Source organism: Camelus ferus, chromosome 9 (genome assembly GCF_009834535.1).
Source record: "Camelus ferus isolate YT-003-E chromosome 9, BCGSAC_Cfer_1.0, whole genome shotgun sequence".
Lineage (NCBI taxonomy): Eukaryota > Metazoa > Chordata > Mammalia > Artiodactyla > Camelidae > Camelus > Camelus ferus.
In genome coordinates, this window is record NC_045704.1 from 32,567,255 (window position 1) to 32,576,473 (window position 9,219).

A 9,219-nucleotide genomic window follows, 5' to 3' on the forward strand; every position below is an offset into this window, starting at 1 on the left:
ACCTGGCAAATCCTAGTTATCCATGGAATCTTATCTGTTATGGACTGAACTGTGCCCCCCAAAACTCATATATTGAAGCCCTAATTCCAAGTACCTCAAAATGTGCCTTTATTTGGAGATAGGGTCTTTAAAGAGGTGATTAAGTTAAAATGAGGCCATGAGTCTGGGCTTTAATCCAATCTGACCGGTGTCTTCATAAGAGGGAATTTGGAGACACAAAGAGACACCATGGATGCAGGCACACAGAGGAAAGACCATGTGGGGATGCAAGGGGAGGGGCATTTGCAAGCCAAGGAGAGGCCTCAGAAGAAAGCAAACCTGCTGACACCTTGATCTTGGACTTCCAGCCTCCAAGAGAGAGGATTAATTTCTGTTGTTTAAGCCGCCTAGTCTGTGGCATTTTGTTATGATAGTGCTAGCAAACTAACCCACACTTGGGAATTTTCTAAGCCTCCATCGTCACATGAGCCAACTTTTAAAAATCTCTCTAGATAGATAGATTATATCTAGGTATTTCTAGATATAGATATAGAGAGATAAAGACATATAGAAATGTAAAGATACCTATGGATACAGATATAGACAAAGTAATCCCTCTTCTCTCTCCTCTCTCTACATATCTCTCTCTCTTCTGCCTATATATCTTATCTATCTATGTATCTATGTATGTATCTATCTATGTATCTATGTATGTATCTATCTATCTATCTATCTGCCTATCTGCCTATCTATAGAGGGTTCTGGGTTCTCAGGACACCTGCATGCTTCCTTCCAACACATAGCACCCTGAGATTGAATGGTTACATCTGTGATTATGTGGTCACCGTCCATCTCTCCAGTCAGACAGTGATATCCTGAAGTGAAGGACCAGCTCTGTAGTTCACTACTGCACCCCAAGAACCTATCATGGTAAACCGGTGTTGGATGAATAAACATGGAAGGCCCACAGTGAAGTCGTAAATTCTTATCATCCCTTTGCTCTTATAATGCATGAGAAAACTGAAAGAACAACATCTTTTTGTAGAGATGATTAATATACCCATCAATATGAATAATACATTCAACAACCCTAAGTCTGTTCTTTTAAGCCAGTACTTTACTGAGCTTATATGTTCAATGGGAGAAAATTTTTACTCCAAACTCCTATTATTATGGCTCCTTGGACCTTAAAGTCACACAGGTGCATTCAATATAAATGTGAGTGGGTGAGAGAGAGAGCAGCTGTGATTGACAACAGTGACAACAGATTTTGGAGCAAGAAGCAGGGTGGGGGTGGGGGAGTTTGTGGACAGGATTCTATATTTATATTTCCAGGCAAATAAATTCTGTCATTTCGGTGAGTTTTAGCTATGCTTTGGGGCATGACATTTTAGCCACGATATTTTTTTCAGTATTTTTTTCCATTTTGGATTGCAAAATTCTGATTCTTAAAAATAATTTCACTTTTTAAAATTTTTATGGTAACCACATGGCACAGGAGGAAATGCAGCAATTAATAAAGAGTAGTCGGCTGGCATTAATCCTGAGCCTTTCTTGGATAACTTCCTTCTCATTACCTCTGTTTTGTCAACTCTAACATGTCTGTTACAATGAGGGGATGACTTAGCTTATGACTGAAAATCAACTCACCTGGCAGGTTACATGTCCAAGAAGACCAGTGCCTTCTAGGATTTTTCAGAAAGTATCCCCAACAACTCTCTCTCTCATATATGTATTTCTGGGGGAAAATACAATTATTAAGAAACTACTGTGTCCCTCGTACTGTGACAGATGCTGAGAAAAGTGGTGATGAGCAAGATGCTTCTGTTCTCCTGGATCCAGGGGAGCCAATAGGAGCTTACATCAGTGTGTGATGAGTGCTCTGATAACAGAAGCCCTGGGTACCACCAAATTCACATCCAGGAGTCTACTATGTGGAGAGAAATCAGGGAAAGCCTATTGGAGGGAGGGAGGTCTACTGAAACCTAAAGGCTAAGAGTAGTCCAGGTCCACGTATAGGATTGGGAATGGTCAAGTGTGAAGGACATATTCCAGATAAGAGTCTAACCACACTGAGCTCCTCACTTCCCCCTGATCTGTGCTTTCTCAATTTAATCATTGCCTCCATCTGGATGCTCTGACTCTTGCCTTTATGGAGCCACAGCTCACTCATCTTTCAAGGCCTGGATAAAATACTATCCCGTCTAGGAAGCCTTCTCTGATCCCCCTGATAAGAAGTCAGCTCTCTAATTGCTTGAATATCCAGAGACATCCTGAAAGACCATCCTTCATTACACCACCAGTGGTGGGTCACCTTGTGGAAACCACATACAACTGAGCCCTGAGACCTAAACGTGCATTCAGTAAAATAACAATACTGGCAAAAATGATTGAAGATAATTTATGTCATTAATCACTCTTTGGAGACTGAGAAATGAAGGAAATCACAGATACACAGCAACTCCTTTATTTTTTTAAAGCTTCTTTTCTCATATTTCTCGTGTTCAATACTCTTGATACCAACCAGTTTCTACCAAAAACATATTCAACTTGGCTTTTTATCCTTTCTGGCCACTTTTCTCTGTTTCAGTAAGTCATTCTCTCTCCTTTTCAGCACCATAATGAGGGATAAGAGAAAAGAGGTGCTAATATGCATGTGTTTCCCCATCACACACATATGTGAGTTTCTGCTATTAATATCTTATCCTACTGACCAGGCCTGTAATTAATGTTTAAGGCAGAGAGGTTCCCAGTCTGATCTTTAAAACTTCTACCAAAAAAGATACTCCCCAAACATGAGCGTATTCTTTCCCAGTAAAAAGAGTGTATCTTTTTCTAACCCCCAATTTTTTCTCATTATTATTCAATCGATTATTTAGCACTTATTGAATATGGACTGTGACAAAGTACAGAGAGGGAACTTCTTCCTCAGGTTCAAAGGCCCTGTGGTTTTCTCCATGTGATGTTGAAATTTATAGTAAGAAATACCTGTAGATCTTTGACCTATTCCTGGCACAGAGCTCCTAAAACCCCTGGAATTTCCTAAATATGAAATCTATAAAGACATCTTTTGTTATGTTAATAAGTAACTTTCGGAAAGCCCCTAGGTCACCTAAGAAAGGGAGCTGGTTGCCAGTGGAGCCAACCATGTGATTAGAGGGTTGGAACTTTCAGCCCTAAACCCTGCCCTCAATGTACCTCTGGGGAGGGGAGAGAAGCTGGAGATGGTGTTCAATCACCATAGGCAAATGATTTAATCAATCATGCCTATGTAATGAAGCCTCTATAAAAACCCAAAGGGACAGGGTTCATAGAGCTTCCAGGTTGGTGAATACATGGTGATTTAGGGAGCATGGTGCACCTGGAAAGGACATGGAAGCTCCACACCCTCTCCCCATATCTTGCCCTGTGCATCTCTTCCATCTGGCTGTTCCTGAGTCATAGCCCTTTATAATAAACCAGTAATCTAGTAAGTAAAATGTTTTTCTCAGTTCCATGAGCCACTCTAGCAAATTACTCAAACCCAAGGAAGGGGTGATTCAAACCTCCAATCAACAGCTAGTGGATCAGAAGCTCAGGTGACAACCTGGACTTGGGCTCCTACTGGCATCTGAAATGGGGGAAGGGGGCAGTCTTGTAGAATCAAACCCTTAACATGTGGGATCTTATGCGACATCCAGGTAGATAGCATCAGAATCAAGTTGAACTTTAGGACACCCAGCTGGTGTTGGAGAATCCCTCTAGATGTTGGCAATCAGAATCAGAATCATAAATCTCCAAATATAAAATTAAAATTTCAAAGGCAGTACCTTAGGAAAGACCTTTATCTATGCTTCTTAACCTTGCTAGTATTAAAAGAGAAATAAAAGGCCCCAAATGGAGTCACTTGTGCTAAGCACCACATCAGCAAACTAAGACTTAATACCTAACTTAATTGTAGTTTCAGCCTTTCCCAGGAATGTGACCTTTAACCAGTCAATCAGGAATTACCTAGTAGGCACTAGTTAGGTAATCTGCCTGATAGACCCTTTCTGTCCCCCATCAAAAGGTGACCTTGCCTGAAATAATTCACTCTTTGCTAGAAACATCATTTCCCCACCCCCTTCTGCCTATAAAAGCTTTTCATCTTGTACAGCTCCCCAGAGCTCCTTTCTATTTGTTAGACGGGATACCACCCAATTCATGAATCATTGAATAAAGCCAATTAGATCTTTAAATTTACTCAGTTGAATTTTGTTTTTTAACAGCAGTGTGCTACAGAATTGCTTAGAGAAAGAGCTAATGAGGTCAAAGTCTATATAAAGTTTAGTTAGGTTCGCACAAGGGGAAAGTCTTTTCTTCATCATTGGTCTGTGTCTTTGGATACTGCTAGATGTCTTACAAATTTAGGCCACTGATCAGAAGAAAAATCAGAAAAGAATTAGTGAATGCCTTAGGAAAAAATTAAAAATCCCCACCTCTGGAGAAATGGCCCCACAGGGAGGCCTCATAGCCAGCAGGTCAATGAATCATCTTTGTATACATCTTTTTCTGATTCAGGATCTCAGAATGCCCCAGAAGGGGCAAATATCAGGCCCATGAATAAGGCTACTACATGAACACAGGAAAACTGTGACCCATAGCTTAAGAAGGAGTTAAGGGTATTTCCTTGAAAATTAAGCAAGCAATAAATCTCATTCACAAGAATGACCCTTGTTCTCTCACCCTTGCCATCTAATGCAATTTTTCTCATCCAGAATAAAAAGAGTTATCCAAACTTATGCTAGAAATATTATTAAGAGCTGGCCTGCCTGTTTCCAAATTGCTCCCATGAGAAATCTACACAGCAATTCAGAATAGGCTATGAATGTGACTGGATTAATTAGAAAGCAATCAGAAAAATTTCAAGTGGGGAAATATAAAAATTCTGATGGAAATGATTCCCAGGAATGCTTTTAGTATATCAGGGTTATCATTTGAGTATTGAAATAGTGCAATAATTCACTAAATGGCCTGAAAGTATTCATACTAAATTAGTACATAACTATAAACATACATAACATCTTCATTATTTAATTCTCAAATCCTATTTAGGGCCTAATATGAGTTGACAGGATTTAGGTATAAGGAACAATCAGACAAAATCCTATCCTCATGAGCATATATTCTAGAGAGAGACAGGAAATACTTTTATACGGTCAAGATGGTAATAAGAGATATGAAGAAAAACAAAGAGTTAGAAGATAGGGAGGGGTGAGGGTTAGGGTAGGATGGTTATTTTAGATAGGGTAGTCCAAAAAGTCTCTCTAAATTCAGTTTTGCATAACTGAGGGGACAAGCTATGAAAGGTCTGGAGAAAATGTCCCAGATAAATGCATAAGTCCTGGAATGGGAATGAGCTTAGAGGTCCAGGGTGACATCATGGAAAAAGATGACTAAAAGAGGAAGCATGGAGAAGACCTTTGGAAGGGAGGAAGGCAAGAGCGTAAGATTCCGACAAGTTGGATGGATCATCCTTGCAGAGGTTGGCTTCACCAAGAATGATAAAGTTGTGACTATGGGAGAGAACTATTAAGCTGTTTAAATTGTTCATGCATGGGATGTGGAGTGGCTCAGATGTGAATAGATGACTGTATCAAAAACGGGTAGGAGTAAACAGTCTGATAGCATGCATCTCAAAGGAACTGGTGTTTGGGGAAGAGGAGAGGGAAATGATCTAGAAAGAGCAATAAGGAAAAAGAAGGAAATGGTCTATCTCCAGGCTCTGGTCCAACATTATGGGAAGCAATGTCCTTAAAGGGTAGCCAGGTCTCAGAGCACAATGCTGAGGAGAATATTCAAAGAATAGGATACAGGAGATTTTGTGGATGATCATTGAGTCTCATATGACACAGGTAGAAAGGTTTAGGGGTTGATGGAGCTGTGGAAAATCAAAATAAATTTGGGGATTTACTAAGTCATATATACAATTTAGGGGCACAAGAACCACAAATGTTTCAGAATTTCATAACCAGCTATCTCATGATAATGGAAAATATTAGCATGGATAACAATAAATAGGCACTGAGTCAGTATGCTAAAAAGATGAAGGTTTCCAATTTCATGCATTTTTCTCCTTATCCTTTAAGCACAGAATTTAATTGATAGCCAGCTTTATTAGCAACTCTAATATAAATTTTAGAAGTTGACACATTATCTCCATGGACACTGAGAATTCAGATTTCAGATAGCAGCTGCACTTCCAGTTGATAGAAATTTGGGGAGCTGAAAGACAAAACTGACTTCTCACACTCCAACAGCACATGTCAACTTGGCCAGGAGAACTTCTCTGAGATGCCTTAGACTGCAATGCCAAGGGCACATCACCCAAACGCACTGACTTTTCTATTTTGGCGAACAGAAGGGGAAACGTCACTATCAGATAAGATAACATGATGAATGTTCCTGGACTACGCACGTACTTTGTGAGTCCTGGAGCTCTAAAAGTTTCTTGACTTAGCTGAAGCCTCAGAAGTTGCTTAAAACTCAAGTTGGGTGTATAATGTGAAATGGGTCAAGACTCCCCCTCCCTCGGTGCCTCGGATATATTCTTCGAACTGATCAGCTCAAATTGCAAAGCGAACCGGCTCCTCCGAGATCACAAGGTTCATGCTTCTCCTTTAAACTTCAAAGATAGTTATTGACAGCGTGTGAGGAGCCCAGGTCCTTATCTCCAATTGTTTCATTAAGGGGCTTCATCCCTCGCAGTGGAGTAGGCTGAGCTTCTGCTGCAGTTAGGAAAATGAGGACAAAGAGGAGAACAAACAGAAGGGAAAGAAAACAGAAATAAAAAAAACTAATCAATACACCCACGAAGTAATGAGGAAAGGAGAAAAACGTAATGAGAAGAAACCAGGGGTAGTTCTACAAGGCAGGCTGTGCCATTCAGGTAATTCAAGTGACGATTTACTTCATGTTGCATATTATTGTGAGGCTTGGCTCTGAACATCACTACAAAGGATGTAGTAGCAGAGAACATGGTGCACACAGTCTGAACAAGACAGGGGGCCTATGTAGCTTTCTCCTTACACTTAATGAAATCTGTTAATTCACCATCAGGAGAAAGGGCAGAAAAATCAATTTAGCTTCATAGTTAATGTAAGGATAGTTTTGTGGGCTTAACTATAATTATTTTTTTACATAGGTATGTGCCATGATAGCCTCATTTCTGAAACAATATAAACATGTCTACGTAGAATGCCTTTTTATATGATAAACAATATTGTTTTTCTTTGCCCATTCAAAATCCTTGCCACTAGTAGAGGTTTAGCCAAGCATATCTGGAAAGGATCATGTTAACAGAGACCAGGGACATCTCAGCAGGAAACAATATGGAGAGAAGACCCAAGGAGCCTTCATGAAAATGTCTCATAAGATCCTAGGGTCTTGGCACAACCCTTGGGAGCTCAGGAATCTTAATTTGAGGCTGAATTTCCTGCCAGCTTGAAAGCATAGAAATTCAGAATCAAAATATGTTGATTTATTGAAAACAAAGAATCTTTTGAGTTTGTGTCCTAAGATCCATAACTAACTTACATGTTAGTCTCTCTATAGATGTGTATAATGTGCGTACACACACACACCCCTACCTATATTTGTGTTACATCATAGAAGAGTGTCCTGGAAGTACAGACATCAAACTGTCAATGAGGCTACTTTGGAGGACCTAGATGAGAGTGCAAGGGCAAGAAGAGGAAAAGAGACTTTCATTTTGTTGCATTTCTTACTTTTTGATTTAAAAAAAGTAATAGGCAATTATTACTATTATAATTTCTAAAAGAGATAAAAAATACCCAAGAACATTCCAGATACTCATTTTCACTTGCAGTCCAGTAAGTTCTCCAACTGGCTCTGATTATTTGGCAGTTGCTAGGACAAGGCATTGGACTTCTTGAGAAGTAAGGGTGGTCCTGAAGCACAGCTAACAATGTGAACAAGAGTCACTCTTAACTCAACTACTGAGAAACTGAGGCTCTTTTCCTTCCTCTTCTCCTTTTTCATCCCTTCACCTCTCCTTCTTTCCATTCATTTTTTACATACTGACTGAGGTACAGTTGATATACAAAGAATTGGACACATTTAGTGTGTCCAATCTGATGAATTTGAACCTATGCACACATTCATGACACCATCACCACAATCAAGACAATAAGACTAATCCAAACACCTCCCAGAGTTTCCCTGTGTCCCTTTGGTTCTTGTTGTTGTCATTGTTTTGTGGCAAGAACACTTAATGTGAGATCTGTCCTCTTAATAAATTCTGAGGTGCATGATGCCGTGTTAACCAAAGCTAGCATGTTATACAACGGGTCTCTAGACTCACTCATCTAGCAAAATTGAAACTTCCCTAAAAATAATTCAGTACAATTGCTCTGACCACTCCAGTTGGCTGACCAATATCTTAATTGAAAACGTTAAGTCACTTCAAAGGAAATGACAAATCCTCTCATTGAATGTTGAATGAGGGCCCCTCACGGGCTGGACAACTTGGAAGGCATTAGGGATACAGACCCACACAAGGCTGACTCGGTGGTGTGTCCCTGCTCTATGGAGATCATATTCTACTAATAAACCTACATTGAAAATTCTGAGTTTGAAATAGGAAACTTCTAGAACAAAAAGATGTACTTATCAGGGCTTGTTGAATTTTGCTTCCATGAATGGACAAAGTAGGTCTAGGATGTCTGTATCATACGTGTCCATCTGTTTGCTACCAGAGGAGACTCTGCCTTTTATGCTCCAATCAGTGTAGCCGTGGCCTCTGTTCACACCCCAACCCCAAGGGCAGCACCGTGCTGTTACGTGAGGGTGGCTGTGGATTGGAGCGGGGCTGGCTGGTGGCCTAAGAAGCAGCCTGACTGAAAGAAAAGTTTACTGACATTCAGATTCCTTCTATTAGAAACTGAAATCCAAACACAACTTGTCCAGAAGGGAACAGAATAAAGGGAAACAACACCTGGGGTAGGGCTGAGTCACACTTACAGGAGATCCCTGGAGCGAAGAGCCTTAAATCTCTCAGTTAAGAGCTCTGACTCTGGCGCCAGGCAAACTTTCTCTAAATTGCAATGTCCAAGTTGCCTTGGCCAGAAGACCTTGTAAGTTCCATCTCTCCTGACGTAGCAAGAAGCACAAACTTATAAAGTTAATCAACAAGAAAGCAAAATATGCATACTTCATTTACACACAGAGCAGGCTGCATATCAACCCAGGATATTCATATCT